Source organism: Bombina bombina, chromosome 4, assembly GCF_027579735.1.
Source record: "Bombina bombina isolate aBomBom1 chromosome 4, aBomBom1.pri, whole genome shotgun sequence".
Lineage (NCBI taxonomy): Eukaryota > Metazoa > Chordata > Amphibia > Anura > Bombinatoridae > Bombina > Bombina bombina.
The window spans coordinates 1,012,797,784-1,012,825,533 of record NC_069502.1 but is presented as its reverse complement, the minus strand read 5'-3'; the positions used below and the strand labels follow the sequence as shown (position 1 = coordinate 1,012,825,533).

At 38.2% G+C, this 27,750-nt stretch overlaps 1 long non-coding RNA gene across 2 annotated transcripts; it reads left to right on the top strand.

Moving 5' to 3' along the window:
* Positions 1-10,265: 10,265 nt before the first annotated feature.
* Positions 10,266-25,940, top strand: LOC128655747 (uncharacterized). 2 transcript variants are annotated; one of them, XR_008401898.1, is made up of 3 exons: positions 10,266-10,605; positions 14,310-14,428; positions 25,318-25,940. It is a non-coding gene; the product is annotated as an uncharacterized LOC128655747 (long non-coding RNA). The 2 variants fall into 2 exon arrangements; XR_008401897.1 differs by lacking the exon at positions 25,318-25,940 and adding an exon at positions 16,706-16,910.
* Positions 25,941-27,750: the final 1,810 nt, after the last annotated feature.

Below are 27,750 nucleotides of genomic sequence, written 5' to 3'. Positions count from 1 at the left end.
AAAAACTTTTGATAAATACTTAAGTTAAATATTTTTTGACAACTTGCTATCAACAACTAACTGCTAGATATTTCTTTTTGTTTTTTGTTTCTATTTCTCCTATATCACACTAATTGACTAATGCTTCTATATTTTTTATACTTTTTGGTAATTAATACATACATAATTGTGCAATTAGATATGAAACAGAAACTCATAAATACTGGACAGATGGGGCAAACAGCATATCGCTTGAGAAAGGCTGCAGTAGCAGCTGAAACGCGTAGCGTTTATTCTTTTCCAAATTTGTAAGAAATCAAAAGTCTGGGGATATCCGCTTTGAGGATACCGAGTCACTGTGAACAAGAAAGTGACGGAAGACTACTGAGGACGGACCATCCTGTGTTGAGAAACACATTGCCGCCAGCGTGATTTGAGACGCTGCCAAAAAGAAAGCGGAGGTTTCAGAATAATCATCGGATACTTGGAAACACGTCCCTGCTCCAAAGTAAGACTTTTTATTCAACTTGGATTTCACCAAAAATAAAGGATAATACTACAAAGACAGCTTTTACCGGTAATAGCAGAACACAATATCAGAGACTTAAAATATATATTTTGTTCCTATCTGGATATTATAGTAACATTGGAAAAGGAACTTTTGCCTCATCTTGTCACAAAGTAAAACAACTATCCACAATTTCTAATATACAATACCTACACCGATATATATCATATACCAAATACAAAATACAGATAGAGTTTGATTAGATCAAGCACATACATATATATATATATATATATATATATTTTATCTATTGTAGATATTGCTCGAATGGTTCCCTTAGGTTACTGACGCAATGTGTCCAATTCCTTTAAAATATATTTTATAGTGCATAATTTTCTGATTGGCCAATCTATAATTTTTTATTTTTATTTATTTTATATATTTTATCTTTTAACATAACTTATCATATTTTCTAAATATTGTTATAGTCAGGACTATTTTATGTAACAGTTGAGATTTGTCATATTTATTAAAGGATCAATATATAGTATAATTTATTTTTAATATTAATAAAAAGTTTTTTTAATAAATTACATTTTTCAAATCCAATCTGTCTCTCATCTATTACAAATTATTTATCATCAAGTAAATAGTTTAGATATGTAAGTTCCACTTTTAGACAATTTTTTTGGCCTGGTTTCAGGTTTAATTAAATAGGCGCAACCTGCTTTTTGTTTTTTCTATTGTATCTACTAATTATCAATTTTTTAAGATTTTATTGATATAGCTGAGTTGCTTAGTGGAAATACATTATATCACTAATATTAATATCTTACACCTACCTTTCGATTAACACTTCCGTACCTCCAGCCTTTGATTAAGTCTGTGTCTTACAAGGAACGATCAGAGGAAGTGGGCGTTGTTTTTCTAATTAAAACTCACCACGTGAACCGGATGTCACTGATCGTCGGCAAGAAAGCTGTAGCCAGGGTTGATGTGTCCGCTGGTACTTGGAGAGGCAATCTGTGTATGCCCGCACCACAGGAGCGGCAATTAACTACAGGAGGTAGAGCTAGCAGACCTGATTGTCGTGATACACAATATATGGATTCCTGAGTGAGCACTAAATGACGATTCTCAAATTATAGATGTTAAAGCACATAGACTGTGGTCATTACAAATTTATGTCCAATCTCTTTCTGCTTCATGAATAATATTTAACACATACGGAACAGATTAATAATGCTACCATTTGTGATAATTGTTTGAACTTGGTCTTGAGTGGATCTGCTCCATAAAAAATCTTTTTTGAAACAAATATTTCCAATAAGAGTGCCAAACAATTGAGATTGTCTTCTTTTGATCAATAAAAAGTACAGTGAAAAATATCTTTATTCTCAATATTAAAGCCCTTACAATATCATGTATAAAGATTTTTTTAATTTTAGTCACTTTTTTTTTTACAGTATACAAAGAGGACTGTTATTCACACTTTTTGTTTGATTTCTGTATACTAAGCGGACTGTTATTCTGTTATTCAAACTCTGACATAAAATGTAGGAAACATATGTCTATAGAGATATTGTCCTAGATGAGGACTCTTCTGATATGGATGAACTACTGGAAGATGAGAATGAGGGATTGCAGTCCACCGGAAGTGGCCCCACTGTGCAGGATATAGACTTAAGTAAATTTAAAAACAAAAGTTATTTTTATCCTATCAATTCTAGGGGCCCAACTCTCCAAGTTTTCCAACAAACAGTGGAAAGTCTCCTAATTGAGTTGGATAAAAATAATAAGAGTAATGAAAATCCACAGAAAGGATACTGTTTTATCTAAATCCCCAAGAAAAAAGAGCGCTACAAGATTTGAGCTATGACTCAAACATAGTGATCAGAGAATCAGGGAGGGAATGTTGTAGTGTTGAATAAAACAGACTACTAGACAGAGGCCAACAGACAACTAAACAACATTGACACCTACGAAAGTCTCTTGTCTGATCCTACTGATCTCTTTGCATCAGTTTTGGAAAAACTAGTGGAGGGGCAAAAAATGATGGCATTATTACATCTAAAGTGGCTGAAAGGCTGATACCTGAATGCCCTGTAATGCCTATATTCCACTATTTGCCCAAATTACATAAGGACATTAAAAAACCTCCTGGCTGTCCCATCATGGCAGGCATAGGTTCCCTCAATGAAAATATTTCCAACCTGGCAGATAGCTTTCTACAGCCAATAGTTACTAACTTACCTGGGTATTTGAAGCACACTACAACATTGATTAATTAAATTGAGGACATTGAATGGCAGGATTCTTTCAGGTTTATCACTATTGATGTATCAACACTATGCACGTCAATTCCACACACCAAGGGTCTTAATGCTTTGGAACACTTTTTATACACATCTTCTCTTTATGATGATGACATGATACAATATTTGTGTCAAACTGTGAAATATCTGTTACCACATAATTTTTTTCTTTTCGAAGGTAAGTATTATCTCCAGAGATGTGGCACAGCCATGGGCGCCAAATTTGCGCAGTCCTATTCTAATCTCTATATGGTAATCTGGGAGCTGTGCCACATCTTTGGAAACAATAACCCTTTTAGGTACAACATTATTTATTTTGGAAGATACATTGATAATCTTTTAATAATATGGGATGGAGATGAACATCTTGCATCACAGTTTAATGAGTATATTAACACTAATAACTTCAATCTTTCTTTTACACTTCATCACAACACTACACAATTTTTTTGGGATGTCACACTCAAAATCCATTGAAGTTGAACTTTACAGAAAAGCTACAGCAGGTAACACAATACTACACTACACATCCTTCCACCCTCAACATACACTTCTATCAATACCTTATGGACAGTACATACATACCAAAATAAACTGTACACAAGATGGAAGCTTTCAGAAAAATGCAGATGCAACACAACAGAGATTAGAAGCCCGTGGCTATAATACCACATTGCTAAATGCAGCAAAAAAATCAAGTGGATTGCATACCAAGAGCAAATTTACTACAATATAAAAACAAAAAAAGAAATTTCAGTTAAAAACCTTCCTTTATCACTACTTATAGTCATGATTACACTAAAATAAAGGAACATTATTCAGAATTATCTGCCAAGTTTAAAGGGAGAAACTAAATATTATTTCCTCTAAAGGTTGTAATTTCACTACCAGAAAAGCTAGAACCTCAGAACCATTATCTCACCTTCTATGTTACCTAAACAAAAACCCAGCACTTGGCTTTCTGCCACTACATTAAAACAGGCACAAAATTTGAATTGACAGTAACCAAAGCGAAATATAAGACACAATATTACATGCAATACAACACATCATATATTTGTTGACATGTAAAGGATGCAGGGCGTGCAAAAACGTGCCCTAAGAGACAGAGCCCTTTAACATCTTAGATACATTAGCAATCCTGAAAGTAATACCTCAATAGCCACATATTTTAGACATGAACATCAATCAAATGATATGTTCTTACAAATACAAGGTATTGACCATGTCCCAAGGCATAGAAGGGGGTGATAGGGAGAGGATTTTGGATTAAAGAGAGGTTTAATGGATCTTTAAGCTTCAATTCAAACACTCTGATGGTTTAAATTCCATTATGGATGTCAATTTGTTTTATTGAGCCCATTCTATAATTATACTATTTACAAAAGTTTAAGTTTAAATTTAACAACATACATATGGGTACTCATTAAATAATGCTGCTTATCTATGTATGTGTTTAACATGTCCCTTTTTTTTTTCTCTTGAATGTTGAAAACATTTTTTTTGGATATGTATAAATACAAAGTAAACTACCAGAACATTTAAACAATCAATATTAGTTTTTAATTTTTACTATTTTGGGATCTCCTTCATTTTGAGAGGTGTAGATAAATATTTGTTACATATATATATATATCTATATATATATATATATATATATATATATATATATATATATATATATATATATATATATATATAAAATGTTATTTTTATTTATTTTTTCGCAAAAACCTGTAGCTTTCTAACTGAAGAAATATTTTTTCAAAATTTGTTCATTGGCATCCTCTCTGATTTAGACCAAACGTATATATTTTTTTATAATTTTTTATCATTTTAAGTTCTTTATCTGCAGCTATGTATAAAATGATGCAATGGGGTAACTCATTTGGTATAGCAGAACTGGCCAAATTCTCAAAATTGACCCAAAAAAACTATATATATGTTTTTAATGTCGATAACCCAAGATATCGATTTAGGCCCAATTTGGCATATTTCATGCCACCATTTTTTTATTTTTAATTTTTCCCACAAACTTTGGGTTTCTCACTGAAATTATTTACACACAACTACTACAGTCATAAGATAAATGTTTATAACAGCTTTTCTAATATCCCCTTTATTAAGAAATGGCAGACATGCATGGTTTTGCCATACGTTTTTGGTAATTAGAAGGCCGCTTATTACAGGTGTGCACCACACATTTGAAATTTCCAGCAGCGGAGTTAATCAGTTAGCTGTTAAGGGTAATATTTGCTGTAGTGTTGGGATTACCCTCCAACATGACACCTCCAACCTGCCTCCACCTGCCTAATCCCTACCTGATTTCTTCCAAACAGCTCTCTCCCCTCCTCCCACTGGCCACCACCATCTTAGCTGACAACCAGACTGACAGTAAGCTGTCTAGGGTTTTTAATTTTTTTTATTATTATTGTTTTTATTATTGTCTGCAATGTAGGAATCTCTCCTCTTCCTCCCACCTCTCTGATCCCTCCCACACAGCTTTCTTCCCTCTTCCTCCCCCCCCCCCCCTGGTCCATGCCATCTTTTAAAATAAATAAATAAAAAATAAAAGGCATAGGGGCCAATTTATTAACAGTCAGAGGGATATGATCTGCTGTAGCGGATCATGTCCGCCTGACATCGCTGAATGCCGACAGCATACTCTGTCAGCATTTTACATTGCACAAGCAGTTCTGGTGAACTGCTTGTATAATGCCGCCCCCTGCAGATTTGCGGCCAATCGGCGGCTAGCAGGGGGTGTCAAACAACTCGATCATATGAGATCGGGTGGATTGATGTCAGAAGCCTCAGAGGAGGTGTACGAGTTAAGGAGCAGTGGTCTTAAGAATTTGGTGGACTCCCAGATTTCCAGTGAGCCAGTAACATTTTATTCCTCTTATTTTTTTTATTTTTTTTTATTTTATGTACTTTGGGAATCCCCCAAGCTCTTCACCTCCCGCTGCAAATTCCTTTACGGCATGTGAGTGCAACTTCGAGATAGGGATAGGCACCATATACAATTACTGCTGTTAAAGCCTAAAACTTTTCAGGAGCGGAACAAAGAGATGGCAAAGGCTGACAATAACTGACCTATGACAGAGCTGTTTTGAGGTCACGTAATAGACCCGGAACTCAAACTCGAAGTTGCACTCACACGCTGAAAAGGAAACCCAAACGCCAGAACCGGAGGGCAATACGAGCCGCGGGGAACGGTGAGAGTAGCCCGATTTAGAGCTGGTAGATACCCAGGTGGTGAGTCTATTCGATGTAAAAGCCACAGGCAGTTTGGTCAGAGCAGTCACAATAACAACATTGGTATGTAAAAAAAACCTGCTAAAAATAGCAACATATCTTCTAAATCCGCAAACCAGACTGTTACTATTGCATCATTAGTTGTAATACTTTCAGCTATTGCAAATTGAAAATTACACATCACAAGGAATTTTACGGATTATTAATCCATTTTCATTTAAAGGTGGTCTGAATGGACTTTTTAACCAATCATTATTTTATATGCTTCAAGGGAGACGTCCCTGAACTATCGTCTTTTACATTGCCTGCTGTTTTTAGTGAGATATATTAGCACAATTTAACACTTGTTTATTAAATTTATTAACTTATTTAACACATCAATTTATTCACTTGTATTTATTTTTGTTTCCTCATTGATATCTTTTTTATTGATGTTTTATATCTTTCACCTGTTTGAATATAGAGGTTTTCACTAGTTTATCTTTTCACAATATCAGGATATTGCTGATTGTATAGCTGTATAATACAGCCGTTTACGTATACAGATACCTATAATATAATATATAACATCCATTATAATATACACGTTTGTCATATATAGACAATAGACAGATAATATTAAATATGATTCACATATTTTAGTGTTTAAGCTTTAAGCGCCCTCCACACATTAACCATTTTATTTAATCCAATTAGGAATTTTTTGAGGAAGAGAGAAGGTTACACTCTTCTAGCGCACCCACACTCCACATTTTTAATATTTGGTAAAGGACTCCCAGGTGTCCTAGGGCTATTAGCATACAGCAATTGGCGAGCCCAGGTCTTTAGTTGATCAAATAACAGAGAAATGACAGTTCTCACTTTCAAAAAGTTCATGGCACAGGTGCGAGACTTTAGAATAAACAGTAATTCACAGTCAGTGAGAAAGGTGTGGAATGTAGATCTGAGACCACATAACTTCTCAGGTAAGGCAACAGCAGATTCCAGATATACAGGGTCCCGGGCACAGCCTTTAAATGTAGCATTTCCCCGCTGCAGATCATGCACAAGGTCGCTTAGTATTTTTAGTACCTCTGTGAGTTCCAGGTTGCTCTAGTTGTTATGTAAGTAGGCTATACAGCATTTATCATAAGTTGGAGCTCAATGTTAGAAGATACTTGCACACCTTTGCAGAATCACATAACTCATAGTGTTGCATTGGAAAATAACTTTAATCATAAAAGTTGCACTGGGGTACACAATCAGGAACAAGGTACAGGCAAGGATAATGGTACCATAATCGCAAAAGACCTAGAAGGCACAGGACACCCAGCGGGTACAGTTGGTGAGGCTGCTATGGGGTACCAGGTAGGTGAAGCAAATATAGCAGGATACAGATGAGCTATTACTGGTAGAGCAAGCATAGGAGAATCAGCAGGCACAGGATACCCAGTGGGTACTGTTTCTGAAGCTGCCACAGGATACCAGGTTGGTGCATAAACAGTGTTACAAGAATTAAAATTTATACAGCACATCCAGCAGGAAGAACAGACAATCAGAGCCTGAGTTCAGGCATAAGCTAGCTTATAAAGCCTGCAGGTGTAACAAGATTGTTGCAGGCTACAGATGTCCCAGCTATACAGTAAAACAGGTAATTGCAGAACAGTGCAGACAGGTATAGATCCCCAGTGGAGTGCAGGTTAGAGAACTTGACTGGGAGGTTAAAGTCTGGGTTTTAAATGCCAGTCAGGTCTCTTAAAGGAGTGACCACATCATCTGGCTGCCTGCAGGACTCAGGGTGAACCCTTACAGATGCCTTCTGCCCCTACTTTCTATCAAAACTGACAGCTGAGACCACAGCATGCATCACAGTGTTGGACGTAAGTACTACATCAACAAAGTACGCTGGGAAAAGTACTGTGAGATGTAGTAGCTACATCTATTTGGCTCAAAGGGTTGATGTCATGCCGTCCAGAAGGGGGCAAGAGGGGGCATTTGCCCGCCCTGAATTTTCCTCCCCACCTTGAGCAAAACTGCAGAACAAAAGACAATAGGATGTCTTTTTATTCTTTCAATGTAGTTCAGTGTTAGAGGAAGAAGCACAGTATTCTGGGAGTTACAAAGCATTATGGAATTTTTTGTTCACCCTATGCTTCTCAGTATTGTGTAACTGCATTTCTGGACTCCAATTCCTAGCATGTATTATTTCCCTCACTCTCTTGAACTGGTGATTCTATGAAGGAACATGAGTGTTTATGGGTGGAAAAAAGCAAGCCTCTCATAAGCAGCCAGCATTGGGAAAGTCAGATAAGTTCTGTTACAGCTACTCTAAATTTTTCTTTTTTTTTCTTTTTCTCTCTTTGCACCCTTGTGGCACTGTATATTTTTTACTAGTTATACAAACAGGAGCAGCAGCATTCAACAATGCTGATTGACACCAATGAACAAGCAAAGTATTGCTAAATCCTGCTGCTACCTGTATAACTAACAATCTGTATGTACAAAGTAGTAGAAGAATGGCAGGCAGCTTGCAAATGGAAGGGAAAGGAAACAGGGCTTACCGGGAGCTAGGTCTGCCTATTATGGCTCCCCTTGAATCCCCTATTCTGTGTGTGCATTATCATTCAAATTGATATTAAACACTAAATACATGCTAGAATGATGCATTCAAATAAAGATTAGTCTGAGAATAACATGTAGATGTGTTTTTTAAAGTTTCATTAGTCGTTAAAATAAGTGTAACATTTTAGTGTCAATAAAACAATGAGAGTTGCCATGTTGTAACTTAGGTTACCTTCTTTGCAATGGGACAATTATAAGTCACTAGAGTCTGTAGCCAATGGCTGTGTGGAATATAACAGTGTTCTGCACTTCAATTTCTAATAGGAACTGAAAAACTCACAATTTCAAAATAGAATTACAGGAAAAGGGGGCAAAATAAATAATAAAAGTATATGGCGATGTTTTTATATTATATAAAACACACAGAGAAAACCCAGCACTCACTTACAAGCTCTCAGCTAAGATTTAAAAGCAAAAATGGAAAACCTTTCCATTTTTGCTTTTAAATCTTAGCTGAGAGCTTGTAAGTGAGTGCTGGGTTTTCTCTGTGTGTTGTATTAATTTGTTTTATAATTTCCCCTATGTTTCTTTCACCCAGACCTGTCTGGGGTTAACTGCCTGTGGCTCTGGGGACAGCACAGCTTCCTGTGAGTGCCAGTGGCACCCAGGGCTGAGCATGTTGCAGGGTCATGGGATGTGTACCCGGTCCGGTATGAGAGTGCAGTTCCCTTCCGTGTTTTGTATATGTCTAGGGTGATTACATATGCCTGTGCACCCTTCCCTTGTTCCCAGTTTGTTTGGATTTGAAAGTTTGCATTGTGTGGCTGTTTTAGGGTCCCAGGTATTGGAGAGGACCTTGACAAGGTACCTGGGCTTGTCCCATTTGGCCAGATACGGTAACTAACCTTTCCATTTTTGCTTTTAAATCTTAGCTGAGAGCTTGTAAGTGAGTGCTGGGTTTTCTCTGTGTGTTGTATTAATTTGTTTTGTAATTTTTCCCTATGGTTCTTGCACCCAGACCTGTCTGGGGTTAACTGCCTGTGGCTCTGGGGACAGCACAGCTTCCTGTGAGTGCCAGTGGCACCCAGGGCTGAGCATGTTGCAGGGTCATGGGATGTGTACCCGGTCCTGTATGAGAGTGCAGTTCCCTTCCGTGTTTTGTATATGTCTAGGGTGATTACATATGCCTGTGCACCCTTCCCTTGTTCCCAGTTTGTTTGGATTTGAAAGTTTGCATTGTGTGGCTGTTTTAGGGTCCCAGGTATTGGAGAGGACCTTGACAAGGTACCTGGGCTTGTCCCATTTGGCCAGATACGGTAACTAACCTTTCCATTTTTGCTTTTAAATCTTAGCTGAGAGCTTGTAAGTGAGTGCTGGGTTTTCTCTGTGTGTTGTATTAATTTGTTTTGTAATTTTCCCTATGGTTCTTGCAACCAGACCTGTCTGGGGTTAACTGCCTGTGGCTCTGGGGACAGCACAGCTTCCTGTGAGTGCCAGTGGCACCCAGGGCTGAGCATGTTGCAGGGTCATGGGATGTGTACCCGGTCCGGTATGAGAGTGCAGTTCCCTTCCGTGTTTTGTATATATATATATATATATATATATTGTTACAGTATGAGTAATTTGCTAAATATGATCAACTTTTATACATGTATTTGTGAGTGTATATATAAATATATATATGTATGTATGTGTGTGATGTGACTGCTTAGTGTTCAGCTTGCTGAAAGTTTCTCAAGGACACACCTGTTCATGGACAGGAATAAAGCAGGAATAGGTAAAGTGCAGAGATACAAATTACTTTAGAAACAAACATATACATTCAGCTCTTATGAACCAATCACGCTCTTAGCCAACTCAAAGCATCCACCATTATCAATTTTTGGGTTGTATTAGCTGAAGAGGCCTGTCAAAATACGGTATATAAGAAGGAAGAGAGTAGAGAGAGGAGAGAAGAAAGGAAAGAAAGAAAGGAGACAAGTAGACAACCTCTTACTGGGCCCAGAGGTAATTATATTATGCACTTATTTACTTTATAGCTATAAGGTTGTTTTTATGTCTGTTTACATTTGATGTAAGAAATTGTATGCAGTTATGTCAATGTGTTTTATGTAATGTATTTAATGTAACTCATATTAATGGTACCATATAAAGAAGCATAGAATATTATATTGTGTGATCTAAGATTTTGGGTGCTGTGACTAATAAAGTTGTTATATTAAGCTGTCTTTCTCACAAGCAAATTCTTTCATAAATAATAGTTATTATTATTATTAATATACATATTATATTCCAAAATTAATAATTAATCTTCAATAATTGGCGACCACTCGGGTATTAGAACTTGTCGTGTCCATTAAGGTATAAGATCCGGCATGTATGTTTTATACATATGATGAGGCTATTGGATGTTTTAGGCTGTTTTCAGTCATCACCAGTAACAGAATCATAGCATATTCTGCTTATTGTTCTAATAGTAAGTTATATCTTTTTGGAACGATTACTTCTATTCAAAGAATCCTCACAGATTAAATTTGGTTATAATATTTATTTTAATACAATATTTATTTGGGTTTAAATATACATTTATATATGTTTATGCAATAGTCACACATTTGTGTGGAATAAAATTCTAGTCATTTTACTTTTAAGCTGCACATGTTACTTTGATATAGAAATATCTAGTCCCATACTATAGAAATATTGTATTGTGGCCCCTCTAATTAAAACAATAAGCCAGAATTTATATAGTTATATCATGCATGGTCATGTACTGTAAGTATATACTTCTGGATTAAAAGTATTGAATTGTTAATTTTTCCAATGAGCCACAGGAAGCTATGTAAATAAATAGTTAAAATCTTGTGGACATAAGCTAAATTGTCACCTTGAAATAAAACAATTACTATTGCATTAATATATAGGCCTAAAGTATTGTATATTATGTGATTTGCTGTTTTTAAACAGTTCTAATAAATAATTTTGTCTGTAAGAAATTAAGCATAATTTTGAACAACGCCTATCTCGGTAAGGAAGAAAACCTAACGGATAGGATATTAGGCGATGGAAAGGATTTAAAAACCTACCCCACGCTAACAAAATCACGATATAGTTCTTTGTTTAAAAAGTGTTTGATTAGAGCAGTGTTTTTCAACCAGTGTGCCGTGGCACACTAGTGTGCCATGAGAGATCCTCAGGTGTGCTGCGGCTGACAACAGTGGGGGGTTGTTCATCTTTCAAATTTTGAAATATTGGGAGGTATGTGACAGGCTCATTAGGCATCATTTACAACCATGACATTGACAGATTATGATTGTTTGTGAATGAATGTCAATATGTCATGTATAGTTTGTAGGAGGCATGGCATGACAGCACAGTACAGTGTATATATATATATATATATACACACTGCATATATATCCTGTATTAGGCTACAATGTGTGATTTTGATAAATTTTGGGATGGTGGTGTGCCACAGGATTTTTTAATGTAAAAAAGTGTGCCACTGCAAAAAAAAGGTTGCAAATCACTGTATTACATAATAAAAGTGAATTAGAAACTTTATTAAAATTGTATACCCTATTTAAATTAAACAATTATTGCTCCACATTTGGTGCACTAGTAAATATAGGGATAAAAAAATAAAAATACGTTACTACTTATGGATTATGCTACAAATTTGTGTCTCATTACAACGCAAGGGCACAATATTATTTCTACATATTTGGTACAAAGTTTTGCCCCAAACTTGTTGCACTAATACATGTAGAGATAAAAATGAAATAAATACACAACATAATATAGCTAACTTCATTTTTATTTTTTGGAAATATCTATGTGCACCATGTTTAAGCCATGTACTACAGGTCCCACTCTCCACTTTGCGCCATATTTGACTCCACACTTTTCACACCAATTATGATGCAAACTCCTAAATAACCCACACACTAGTGCAGTGTTTTTCAACCAGTGTGCCGTGAGAGATCCTCAGGTGTGCCGCGGCAGACTGACAACAGTGTGGGGGGTGTCCCTCTGTCAAATTTTGAAATATTGGGAGGTATGTGACAGGCTCATCAGGCATCATTTACAACCATGACATTGACATTCATTCACAGATATATGTCATGTATAGTTTGTAGGAGGCATGGCATGACAGCACTGTACAGTCTGTATATCTATCTATCTATCTATCTATCTATCTATATACCGTATATATATCCTGTATTAGGCTGCAATGTATGATTTTGTAAAATTTTGGGATGGTGGTGTGCCACAGGATTTTTTAATGTAAAAAAGTGTGCCACGGCAAAAAAAAGGTTGCAAATTACTGGATTAGAGTAACCCTTACGACTAGTGAACATAAGGGAGAGGATCTACACTGAAAAGTAAAATTTTCCAAATAATATTTTAAAGCATATAAGTATATTAGAAGAACCTGTAAGTTCCGGCCAACTTACTGGGGAGGATATACAAACATAAATAAAAAAGGAATTCATTCATTTTATTTTAAGTTTTTTTTACTCAAGATGGCTACATTATCTGCTTTGGAAAGCTTTGTAGCTACAAACATCACAAGCCATAAAAGTAATGATTATGCTTGTGATGTTTATGACAAAGAGAATCCCAGGAAATATGTCCAGGATGTATTTGAAAAAGAGATTAATATCTCACAAAAGTCCAAAAAGACAAAAGGAAAAGCAGTTGCAAGTATCTTTGCAGCATGCTTGGCATTGAATGCCAAAATAGAAACTTTGAAAAATGAACTGCAAAGTTCAAAAAATATAATAAACAAAAAAGAAAAAGAGATTGACAAGTTAGAAATTCAAGTGCAATCTCTAACATCCCTCAATTGTGAAATTAACAAATCCAAACAGGAGAGTGATACAAACTGCTTAAATGCAGAAAAAGAGTTAGAGATTTGCAAAGAAAAATTATTTGAAACACAAAAAGAAAAGGATCAAATATGTAATGCATATTCTGTGGTACAAAATGAATTGAAAAATATTAAATTGGGGAATTCTGCTGAAAATTCCAAGTGCTTTAATGTGCTGCAGCAAAGCACTTCAGTTATTTGTGCTAAAAAATAATGATGATTCCTCCACCCTCACATTTGCATGTTTAACAGACAATAATGCTACAGTAAGGAGTGGTGGGGAATGCATTTCATCTATCCAATTCAGCTATGATTTACCTCTTGCCACAAGTAAAGCTAATAGCAAACTCACAGGGGACTGTTCCATTATTATGGCTACAGTATATAGTGGCAATGGAGAATTTAAAAACATAAATAAATCCCCTGCTGTTGTAATATCTGTGTGTCCTCCTGGTGGTCAGAATACACAGTTAGAAAATATAAGTGTGAGACATCTAACAGCATGCCTGACTCATTTTCAAACCTTTGACACACAATCCCCTAAAACAACCAACAATTCTGTAAATTTCAAAAATGCAAATAATCCACCAGAAAAAGGTCTAGAAATGTCAAATCCTCTAGAGCTAAATGCTTTAAAAAATGATTTACAGAGCAACAAATGGGTAAACATAATGGACACAGTCAATGGTTTTACACTGATGCTGTATAAATACTATCCACACGGTGAGTGTATTTTTCTACATTCTTTGGATACACAAAAATACTTTGGATGTATCACATGGTCACCCAGAATTAAATGCAGAATATAAGATCATTCTCACTAAACTGTCTGCCCTAGAAAGTATGTTTCAGGCTCCACACGAAAAACACTCAGGAAATGGAATGAAACAGCAGCAAAGGCACTGCAAACGCTCATCTATGGACATAAAAGAAATAGGAAGTTTGCCTTCAACTACGGTGAGTGCATTGATATTGTTGTCATTGCTGATAGTAATATACCATTTGGTCCCAAATATATTTAGCTATCCCCATTTCTTTAACCCCTTAACGACCAAGGACGTACGCCACACGTCCTCAAAAAAAATACAGTTAATGACCGAGGACGTGTGGCGTACGTCCTTGGTCTGGAAAGCAGCTGGAAGCGATCCTGCTCGCTTCCAGCTGCTTTCCGGTTATTGCAGTGATGCCTCGATATGGAGGCATCCTGCAATAACCCCCCTTGGCCATCCGATGCAGAGAGAGCCCGCACGGGGCGGGAGCGGGTGGGAACCGCTACACTACAGAAAAACAAAGTTAAAAGTAAATAAAACTAAGACAGTTTAAATATTGTAAATATAATCTAAGGGATCTGGAAGGGGTTGGGGGTTGGTCTTGGTGGGGGGGGGGGGAAGCTACACTACAGAAAAGGGCTTTTTTTTTTTAAAAAAAAGGCAAATTTTTTGCAAAACTGGGTACTGGCAGACAGCTGCCAGTACCCAAGATGGCGCCCATTAAGGCAGAGGGCAAGGGTTAGAGAGCTGTTAGGTGGGGGATCAGTGAGGTTTGGGTCTAAGGGGGGATCATACACATCAGCATATGTAAATATGCTTTTTTTTTTTTTTAAAAGGGCCAAATACCTTTTATTTTAGTACTGGCAGAGTTTCTGCCAGTACTTAAGATGGCGGGGACAATTGTGGGGTGGGGGAGGGAAGAGAGCTGTTTGGGAGGGATCAGGGGGTCTGATGTTTCAGGTGGGAGGCTGAGCTCTACACTAAAGATAAAATTAACCCTGCAAGCTCCCTACAAGCTACATAATTAACCCCTTCACTGCTAGCCATAATACACATGTGATGCGCAGCGGCATTTAGAGGCCTTCTAATTACCAAAAAGCAATGCCAAAGCCATATATGTCTGCTATTTCTGAACAAAGGGGATCCCAGAGAAGCATTTACAACCATTTGTGCCATAATTGCACAAGCTGTTTGTAAATAATTTCAGTGAGAAACCTAAAATTGAGAAAAATTTAACTTTTTTTTAATTTGATCGCATTTGGCGGTGAAATGGTGGCATAAAATATACCAAAATTGGCCTAGATCAATACTTGGGGTTGTCTACTACACTACACTAAAGCTAAAACTATCCCAAAAAGCTCCCTACATGCTCCCTAATTAACCCCTTCACTGCTGGGCATAATACACGTGTGGTGCGCAGTGGCATTAAGCGGCCTTCTAATTACCAAAAAGCAATGCCAAAGTCATATATGTCTGCTATTTCTGAACAAAGGGGATCCCAGAGAAGAATTTACAACCATTTATGCCATAATTGCACAAGCTGTTTGTAAATAATTTAAGTTAGAAACCAAAAGTTTGTGAAAAAAATTGTGAAAAGTGAACGATTTTTTGTATTTGATTGCATTTGGCGGTGAAATGGTGGCATGAAATATTCCAAAATGGGCCTAGATCAATACTTTGGGTTGTCTACTAAAAAAAAATATATACATGTCAATGGATATTGAGAGATTCCTGAAAGATATCAGTGTTCTAATGTAACTAGCGCTAATTTTGAAAAGAAATGGTTTGGAAATAGCAAAGTGCTACTTGTATTTATGGCCCTATAGTTTACAAAAAAAGCAAAGAACATGTAAACATTGGGTATTTCTAAAATCAGGACAAAATTTAGAAACTATTTAGCATGGGTGTTTTTTTGTGGTTTTAGATGTGTAAAAGATTTTGGGGGTCAAAGTTAGAAAAAGTGTTTTTTTTCCATTTTTTCCTCATATTTTATAAAAATTTTTATAGTAAATTATAAGATATGATGAAAATAATGGTATCTTTAGAAAGTTCATTTAATGGCGAGAAAAACGGTATATAATATGTGTGGGTACAGTAAATGAGTAAGAGGAAAATTACAGCTAAACACAAACACCTCAAAAATCTAAAAATAGCCTTGGTCCCAAACGGACAGAAAATGAAAAAGTGTTGTGGTCATTAAGGGGTTAAAGAAAATTGTTTTAAGCAACAATCGTGCCCATGTGGGGGAGAGGGTCACTTACTTGAAACAGAGTGTTCCCATTTGGGCACTCTTATTTGCTAAATGTTAACAACAAAATAGTCTGTACCTGAATTGAGTATTGTAAAACTTAGGCCATTCAAACACCATTTTATTTTGTAAGACAGATACAGGACAGACCAAACCCCAAGTTAGTTTAATGTATATATTATATGTAGATTTACATTTTATATTTTTGTTTAACAGGTATTACAAATAAGGAATGACTGATACCAAAAGCAAAAAGCAGAGCCATGACTGACATCAGATACCAGAGGCACAATTGCATCTAGAGAACCTCCATCTTAAAATAACAGAACTAAAGCTGATTGCTATAATTTAGTTTGTAATAGAACATAACCATATAAAGGTTACTAACAAGTACCTTTACAATGAGTCAATTAATCCTTGTCCCAGCATTTACTGAAAACTCTCACATATCTATGATGATTAAACTACTGTTCCTATATGTAAATGTATATTTTTACAAAATATATATGGTACCATAGTATTACCTCTGCAGGTTTTCATTATTCATCATACTATTCCATGTAAAATCAGGTGCTAACAGGACTCAGGTAAACTAAGCAGAATGATATACTCTATAGTTTAATAGTCTAAATTTGCAGATTATTATTTTATCTTTAGAATTTCTAGGTCTTAAGATAAAATAATTAAACAACATAGTTTTAAAATTGGTAGTTATTGGGGGCGGAGCTTAGCCACGTTGGACGATGGCTGCATTTTGCTAGAGCTCCTATCTCCCTTCCCGGCAAATATAGCTCTAAAAGCATGTAATAGAATTTCATTTCTCCCCTTATCCTTCCCTTGGAACCCTTGAAGCTCACCCAACCTTTTCTGCACTACTGCCTGAAAGAGGGCTTTTGTCTGCGGCAGATCTCTGAGGGATTAACAACAGGCAGCGCCTGTAAGACACTCTCTGCCACATTTACCGGATCCTCCCAACCGCACATACCCGGAGCCCTCCATCAACCCGGATCAATCCAACACCGGGAGGAGACCTTAGGGACTGACGGCGGATCACTTCATTAAGCTCAGTGCACGCTGTGCTCACCGCGGCTCTCCCGGCCGCCATCTTGCCTCCACGTGGCCACCCGCTACCACTTCTCCTTAGTCGGGCTGCAGGACAGATCGGGTCAAGTATAACCCGGCAAAAACCTAAGAAGCTACAGTGAGTACCTTGCCTTTATATAACACTGGGGGCCTGCATCACCAGACCGGGGACACAAATCCCCAGAACAGCAACCCTTGGCACAGTATAACACAGATGGAGGCCTGCACTTTGGGACAGGGGGATCCTCGGGCGCAAATTTGATGTAAGCAGATTAACCTTGGGGACATATATAACTCCAGCAGCCTAGGTGACTTAATTTCCCTCACTACCGCAAGCCCATAACTTCAGACTAGGGGCATTATCCTTATCTGCACAATATAAAGTACCACCGGATATACTCCCAGCTCCCTCATAACAAACCTGGAGCGAGATTGTCCCCCAGCTTTTCACACTATTGCAGTTAAGATATAAAACGGGGGCCTGCAGCACCATCTGCTTTTGCACAAAAGGACACTGATTTGTTTTATGCCTGCGCTGATTGCATCCTGTTACCAATGTGATGCCTTGCAAAAAGAACAATAAAGCTGACAAACCCACTGTTAATAAAACTCTAAACCACTACCTCAAACCTGTGGAGACCCCTACACCAACCGGCACAGCAGACATACCAACTTCTCTAATACCTGGGCCCATCCAGATGCAACCAGAGGAGAATCCCGCAGACATGTACTTAACTAAAAGGGACATTATGCATCTTTCCTCAAAAAAGGACATTAAGGAAGTTATGCAGGAGATGAGGAGCCTGTTTGGGGACCTCCGCAGGGACATAGGGGCACTTGATCAGAGGGTGGTCACTTTGGAGGAAAAGCAAGCATCTACAGAAAAAAATGTTCAGACAAACACCATACAATTAACTGAACATTCTCATAAGATCAACGCCCTAGCTGACAAGCTAGAGGACCTAGAAAACAGGTGCCGCCGCAATAATTTGCGAATACGGGGGGTCTCAGAGACCGTTTTCCCCCCTGCCATAGAAGGTTACCTACAAGCTCTATTTAAAATCATAAAAGAAGACCCGGCTGCGGATGACATCCCTATTGAAAGAGCTCACAGAGCTATCAGACCTAAACCGCCCCCAAAGGCACCGCCAAGGGACATCATAGTTAAATTCCTGCGGTACAAAGACAAGGAGGATCTTCTCCGCTGCGCAAGGGCCAAACACCCAATTTATCATGCAGGGGAGGAGATCTCTCTATTCGCTGACCTCTCCCAATCTACTCTGCAAAAAAGGAGAGAAATGGCCCCCCTAACCACTGCATTAAGGAGACACAAAATTCAATACTGGTGGGGCTTTCCTGTATCCCTCATAGTTTCCTACAACAACAAATTAGCCATCTTTAGACCTGGGGGCGACCCTGAATCCTTCTGCAACGACCTCTCACTCCCCTTTGTTTTAAAAGAGGTCAACGGTACAGCCCCCCGACCGCCAGAAAACCACAGATCTCTTCAAACCCCCCTAAATGAGACAACGTCAAGCTAAGAGGTCCTTTTGAACTCTGAGACAAATCCCCTCTCACTACTGACCCCCTCTACACGAGACTTTGCTACCAAGTGACATTGGAAGAGAACAGGGACGGGGAAAAACAGAGGAAGGAAAAAAGAGAAAAACTGGAGAAATAAAGAAATAATAAAGTTTAAAGAAACTGAACTTGTCTCCATGCTTTTGCCTGTCCGTGATGGATGGGTCTCATGGTTTATGTTTTGGACATCTTCACAGGTGGCTGCGGGGCCCTTCCCTTACAGGAAAATATATCCTTTTTGCACTAAGGACTGATTGCTGGTCCACCATGTCTTTTTGCTATATTTATAATATGTCCCCGTTTCTGCTCCTTCAACAGCAGTGTTGGTTATGTTGTTCTGTATGTTTGTTTTTTTACATATGTTTAACCTGTTATATACATTAAGGGTTCTCTAGACCTCTTTGAGGCCTATATTGTCCCACACTGGGGTTAAGAGGTAGGATGCAAGCTATTTTTAGTAAGAATGGGCAGTTAAATATGCTTCTCCCTACTCCCCCTCTTTCCTCCCCCCCTCCCATTCTCTTCACTCTCCCTTTCACCCTCCCCACCCCTCTCTCCCTATCTCTCCTATCCACTCCCCCTCCTTCCCTTGACTCTAGATAAGAAATCTACTAAATCTGAAACCCTATATTGCACTTAAATGTTTGAAATGCTTTGAAAATGTTGCTTAGCAGAAACCTAAACTTTTGCACTTTTTTAAGACAGCTGAAATGTTGTTTTTATATACATGTTTAGCCTGTTTGGTATGTTAAGGGCCATCCAGACCCCTCTGTGGTCCACTCTGCTTCACATCGGGGTGGGTCGGGGGGATAGGTATCATTCTTGCTTATGAGAGATAGATGAGAATGCTATTCCTTGTCCCTCCCTCCTCCCCTCTTCCCTCCCTCTACACCATTTTTACCCTTTTCCTTCCATTCTCCTTCTCCTTCCCGCCATACCCTCTACCCCTACTCCCTTTCCTCACCCCGCCCCATTCCCCCTCTAATTTTACTCTCCTCCTCCCCCTCCCTTATCACAACAAGTGACATGCTTTTTAGAATCAACACTTACTCAATTCTACACCTTTACAAGCTGGATAGGGAGATACCTCCCCCAGGTGTCTCCTCTTTCTACTTTCTTACTCGTACTCCAGACAGGAGTTCTTCTTTTTCACTCTTTTTTCATCCTTTAGTCCTTCTACTTTCTCGTTAACTCTGAGAGTTTTGTCTTAACTAAATCTCTCTCTTCTCCACCTACCTACATCCCCCTCACTACCTTTACCCTTCCTTTTTTTTTTTTTTTTTCTTCTCCCTCTGGGCTGACATTGATAATGGCTGGTAAACTGAGCAGATTTCAAGAGCATAATCTGTTAATCACTACTATAAATGTCAAATGCCTTAACAGTCCTGGCAAAAGATCTATAACACATAGGGAATTCTCCAGACTAGGGAGCCAGATCCTTATGGTCCAGGAAACTCACTTTCAGAAGGGCAAGGAACCTAAATGGAATACCCCACAATTTCCCATTACCAGTTTTGCTTCAGGACCCCATAAGAAGGGTGGGGTGGGCATTCTGATCCATAGATCTCTCCCCTTCCAGGTTACACAAATTGACAAAGACCCTGAGGGACGCTATATTCTCATGACAGGACAACTATTTGGTCAACAACTCTCATTGCTGAACATCTATGCCTCAAACCAGGCCCACACCACCTTTTTAAAAAAAATCTCAAACCTAATCTTGGACCGGGTCAAGGGGACTTTGTTCCTAGCAGGGGACTTTAACTTGGCCTTTTATCCGGGGCTGGATTCCTCTAGAGGAATCTCGTCCATTCCTAGGTCCAAATTGAAAACAATAAAGCATTTATTTCACAACCTCCATCTGCATGATATATGGAGGACCTTACACCCACAGACTAAAGACTATTCTTACTACTCACCCCCTCACAATTGCTACACTAGGATAGATCATATCTTCACTGATGCGGATGGTTTATCATTGACTACCCATTGCGAGATTGGCCAGATAACCTGGACTGATCATGCACCAGTAACCTGCTCGGTTCAGTGGCCTGACCTTCCTATTACATCTAAAATCTGGAGGCTAGACGATTCCCTTTTAGAGGACCCCATTGCGCTTGCAGATCTGGAAAGGGATGTCGCAGAGTATTTTTTGCTAAACGGCAACTCGACGGCTTTGCTACAGTGCGAATGGGAAGCCCATAAATCGGTTGTGCGTGGTATATTCATCAAGCGAAAAGCTAGGATTCTCAGGCAAGCCAGAGAGAAGCACACAATTCTTTTGAACAGAGTAGGGACTCTAGAAACGGCTCATAAACACAATACATCTAATGACACTCTGAGAGACGATCTTTTTAAAGCTAGAGCAGATCTCAAGGCACATCTGACAACGATACACCAACGTAATGCTCTTCACCTGAGGCAACACTATTATGAGGGAGGGGACAAACCAGGCAGGGTCTTGGCTAGATGCTTGCGGAGAAAACAGTTATCCTCCTACATTAATAATCTCCAATCCTCGGAGGGTCATTTAATAAAAAGCAATAAAAACATAGCATCCACCTTTAGACACTACTACAACAAGCTATACAACATTCAGCAACCCGGGGTTCAGGCACAGGGAGAAGCTCCCTCCTGAGAACATACAGAACAACTTGACAGCTACTTCCAGGGACTAAACTTGCACACCCTAAATGATGAAGGGAGAACACACTTAGAATCACCTATCACACTCGAAGAAGTAAAGCAAGCAATCAAAGACTCCCCATCAGGGAAAAGCCCAGGCCCAGATGGCTACACTATGGGATACTACAAGAAATTATCAGAAGTTCTATCCCCCCACCTATTAAAACTATTTAATGACTTAAGAAATAACCCATCTCTATCTAAGAACCTATTAGAGGCTCATATCACTGTTCTCCCTAAGCCAGGCAAACCTGCGACTCGTCCTGAAAACTTCCGACCCATCTCTCTCATCAACACGGACATGAAAATCATAGCTAAAATCTTGTCCACTAGATTAAACAAATATCTCCCTAGTCTGATATCCTGCGACCAATCCAGATTTATTCCGGGTCGGGAAGCCAGAGGTAATGTCATCAAAACCATTCATCTTATCAATTTCGCCAAGGCCTCGGGCACACCCCTGGTCCTCTTTTCGTCTGACGCGGAGAAGGCCTTCGACAGGGTTCGTTGGTCTTTTCTGCGTCGGATGGGAATACCGGAATCCTTCCTACATATGTCCTTTGCCTTGCACTCCAACCCCAACGCGAGAATAAGAGTGAACAACACCTTGTCAGAACCTTTCCTCATAAACAACGGCACCAGGCAGGGCTGCCCATTATCCCCCTTGCTTTTTGCCATCTCCATCGAAATTCTGGCCCAGAAGGTTAGGAATAACATTAATATTAAAGGCCTCAAAATAGGGCATTTGGAACATAAACAAGCGTTATACGCTGATGACATTTTGTTTTCCCTGACAGATGCGGAGAGCTCCATACCTGAGTTGCTGTTGGAGTTGGAAGCTTACGGCAATGTGTCTAACTTTAAGCTTAATATATCAAAATCAGAAATGCTGAACATCAATACCTCCCATAAAGTCCTACAGGACATTAAAGACACCTACGGAGTCCCTTGGGCCCCATGTACACTGAAGTATCTTGGGGTTCAACTGACATCCAATACTCAAGATCTCTTCAAATTTAATTACTGCCCCCTGAAAAATGATATAGCACGAGACTTGTCCTCCTGGAGAAACAAACCCCTGTCCTGGCTAGGCAGGATAGGGGTAATAAAAATGAACATCCTTCCCCGTATCTTATATCTAATGCAAGTGCTGCCCATACAGCTCCCAGACAAATATCTTTCTCATCTGCAAAAGATAATAGACCAGTTTATATGGGCTGGTACCAGCCCCAGAGTCCCAAGGAAAACACAATACCTTCCCAGAGATAGCGGGGGGTTGGGGATCTCGAACCTCCTGGCTTATAAACAAGCGATAGTACTCCGCCATGTAGTAGAATGGGCTCACAATACTGAGAACAAGACCTGGATTCAATTAGATAGGGATATCCTTAAGGTAAATAACGTAGCAACACTAGCATGGACACCTGCACAACAGAGACCCAAACATATACAACAATACCTCATTACAGCGCATATCCTATCGGAGTGGGACAAAATACTGTCTACCACAACACATATCACCTCCAGATTTGGCCCGCTCTCTCCGTTGCTAGAAAATGTAGACCTCCCCTACCATAGGCTGAAAAACAAAATCTTGATCCCATATCCTCTTAGGACCGGCTCTATCTGCTTCATCTCAGAGGGGGGTAAGCTGAAAATGCAACAGACTCTAGCGGAGTCCCATGGGGGAATCTTCTCCTCATGGCTCCACTATAACCAACTGATCCATTATATCTCACATCACAAACACAGACCAGACTTTGGGAGAGCCCTCACACAATTTGAGAAGCTTTGTACACAAACTAGTCACCCTGGACACCTGATTTCCAAATTGTATAAACTCATTGTTGCTCCCCCCCACGGCCTATCTCCCCTCATACACAAATTCATGGCAGCGGGAACTGAACCAAAACATTGACCCTGAGATTTGGTTAAGAGCATTTAAGCTCATCAAATGCTCCTCAGTTTCGGCAAATACAAGAAATTCACCTTAAGCTTACTAGCCGTTGGTACCTGACACCACTGAGACTGAGCAAGATGTTCCCCGGCACGACCAGCACCTGCTGGCGAGGATGTGGGGAGGTGGGCTCTCTCCTTCATATTTGGTGGAGCTGCCCCTGCTTGACTTGTTACTGGACGGCGGTGTTCCAAGCTATGTCGGATGTATTAGGCACAACAGTTCCACTGGTGCCTGAGACAAAATTATTCTGTTGCATACCCCAATTTACAGCAAGGGGCAAGCGAGCACTGTTTCTGTTGATGCTGACCGCGGCCAAAAAGATCATTCCAAAATACTGGAAAACACAAACTACCCCCTCAGAACAAGAATGGCAAAATCAGGTGGAAGACCTGTTACTGCTCGAGAGATACCACTACCTGAAAGTTCACAAATTAGACATCCATGAACTTTTAGTAGCATACTGGAACAAAACCATATAGCACTGCTGGCCACTCATCTGGGGGATAAAGTCTTTCCCCCTGAGAGCAAACCCTGCCTCATGGTATCGCCCTCCCCCCCTCCCCCCCCCCATCATTTATTTATTTATTTATTTATTTATTTTCTCTCCTCCCCTTCTTCATTCTTTCTCATCTTCCTACTTTATCTCTTTTCTTCACCGGATTCTTCTGGCCAACATACTTATCTGCACATAATGTTATACACTTGTCTTGAAAGAAAAAAAAAAGGAAAATTAGGTTCCACCTCTCAGCTAGGGTCCGATAAGGGACCATTTATTTTTAGTTATCTTCCTAAAGCGATATGTGACTATAAAGGGCTGAAGATTATCTCTCATTATTGCACAGTTGGATGGTTATAACTCCTAGCTTTACAACATCTTTTACGCTGTGTACCAATCACTGTCAATGGAACTAATGTGTCATTGTTGTGTATTGATGTTTGTTTCATTCTTTTTGTACTGTTTGGTGAACCTTAATAAAAAAAATTAAAAAAAAAAAAAAAATTGGTAGTTATTTCTTGCTTATTTAATTCAAGAAGGGTATCCTTTTAAATCATTGCTACAGTCCTGTTAAATATTATGTTAAGCTATTTACCTGGTATTTCTCAGTAACTGCTGAATATATATGAAAATCATATGTAATGGAAATCCGTCAGTGTTAAAGATGCAATAATTCCCACTTTAGAGAAATAAGATATACAGTATGTAGATGTAGGGATATTAGTGTAGGTATTAAATAGCCTCTATTATAATTATTAACTGGTGTCTATTTAGGTACAGGATATATGCATGAATGTATGTGTTTGATTTATACAGTTTCTGTAGAGTACCAAATGGTGTTCTGCTCAATCCTAAATTAAGAATGAGGTGAATGTGACTAGGAAATTCTCAGGAGATACATTTAGGGTTTTTCTACCCTAACATTGGCCACATAGACACTGACACCACATTCAAATATAATCCTCAATCTTTTGCTGATAAAGAAAAATATTTCTCACAAGTTTTCCACTATTATGACAGTAGATACTCATCCATCAGCCTTCAAAATGGTGACAACAAGAAACCCACAGACCTGCTCCAGACCGGAGAGAAGTGTACTGCCAGCAGCGACAACAAGAAATGCACAGACCAGCTCCATATAATAGAGTAGTGTACTATCAGTAGTGACAACAAGAAACCAGACCAGAGAGAAGTCTACTGCCAGCAACAAGTAATAAGCTACTCCAAAAAGATGACTGCAAAGCCAAAAGTAAGAGAGTGTTTCAAAAGGATGCTGCCTGCAAATCAAAGGCCTCACCATCTGCACAAGAGGGAAGCATATTAGATGGGAAAAGACTTAGAAGAAAAGCCCAGACCAACTGTAGGTGAGAGAAGTTTCCAATATAATTGTTGCATCAACAAGAGCCTCTGTGAAACTACGGAAGTCATTAAGGAGAAAAGCTTTCTGAAAAGTAAAAAGACATTCCACTTTATGCTTTATTAATTGGGAAAATAAGGGTTACAGAAGTTTATTTGTTGCTGCCAACCCCAACAGTGAGAAAGAGCCTCTGTGACATGGGTGATTACAGACATCATCAAGAAGGAAAGACTTGCAAAAAGAAAAGGAAGAAAAGAACATTACCATTTTCCAGGTGCCATGGTCAATGAATTATGAGAAGAAGTATTACAGAAGCTAAAGTGTTTCATGAGAAAGAGGCCTATATGGGTTTGTCATTTCCAGTTTCTATGCTAAATTATTGCTTTACCTCACATGAACACATTACCATTGGTTTATATATATAAAATAGATCGTTGTTAGTTTTGTAATTTTCTTTTAATAATTTAGATAGCGAAACTCATAAATAAATAATAATTTAGGATTTCAACAGATAAGATACAAGCAATTACTCTCATAATGTGTGGCCAATCCAAAAATTTCTCATAGCCACAAGGGCAGGACTGTTACAGTATGAGTAATTTGCTAAATATGATCAACTTTTATATATGTATTTGTGAGTGTATATATAAATATATATATGTATGTATGTGTGTGATGTGACTGCTTAGTGTTCAGCTTGCTGAAAGTTTCTAAAGGACACACCTGTGCATGGACAGGAATAAAGCAGGAATAGGTAAAGTGCAGAGATACAAATTACTTTAGAAACAAACATATACATTCAGCTCTTATGAACCAATCACGCTCTTAGCCAACTCAAAGCATCCACCATTATCCATTTTTGGGTTGTATTAGCTGAAGAGGCCTGTCAAAATACGGTATATAAGAAGGAAGAGAGTAGAGAGAGGAGAGAAGAAAGGAAAGAAAGAAAGGAGACAAGTAGACAACCTCTTACTGGGCCCAGAGGTAATTATATTATGCACTTATTTACTTTATAGCTATAAGGTTGTTTTTATGTCTGTTTACATTTGATGTAAGAAATTGTATGCAGTTATGTCAATGTGTTTTATGTAATGTATTTAATGTAACTCATATTAATGGTACCATATAAAGAAGCATAGAATATTATATTGTGTGATCTAAGATTTTGGGTGCTGTGACTAATAAAGTTGTTATATTAAGCTGTCTTTCTCACAAGAAAATTCTTTCATAAATAATAGTTATTATTATTATTATTATTATTATTATTAATATACATATTATATTCCAAAATTAATAATTAATCTTCAATAATATATATATATATATATATATATATATATATATATATATATATATATATATATATATATATATATATGATTTATCAGTTTATATTACCATCTCAAAGTGTTTAATGTCCCTCTCACTACTCTCACTAACCCAATATTTTTCTTTCATGATTTAGATAGAACATACAATTTTAAACAACTTTCCAGTTTACTTCTATTATCAAATTTGTTTAATTCACTTTGAATCATGTGTTGAAGGAGCAACAGTGCACTACTAGTTTCTAACTGAATATATGGGTGAGCCAATGACAATCAGTGTGTGTATATACAGGGAGTGCAGAATTATTAGGCAAGTTGTATTTTTGAGGATTAATTTTATTATTGAACAACAACCATGTTCTCAATGAACCCAAAAAACTCATTAATATCAAAGCTGAATATTTTTGGAAGTAGTTTTTAGTTTGTTTTTAGTTTTAGCTATTTTAAGGGGATATCTGTGTGTGCAGGTGACTATTACTGTGCATAATTATTAGGCAACTTAACAAAAAACAAATATATACCCATTTCAATTATTTATTTTTACCAGTGAAACCAATATAACATCTCAACATTCACAAATATACATTTCTGACATTCAAAAACAAAACAAAAACAAATCAGTAACCAATATAGCCACCTTTCTTTGCAAGGACACTCAAAAGCCTGCCATCCATGGATTCTGTCAGTGTTTTGATCTGTTCACCATCAACATTGCGTGCAGCAGCAACCACAGCCTCCCAGACACTGTTCAGAGAGGTGTACTGTTTTCCC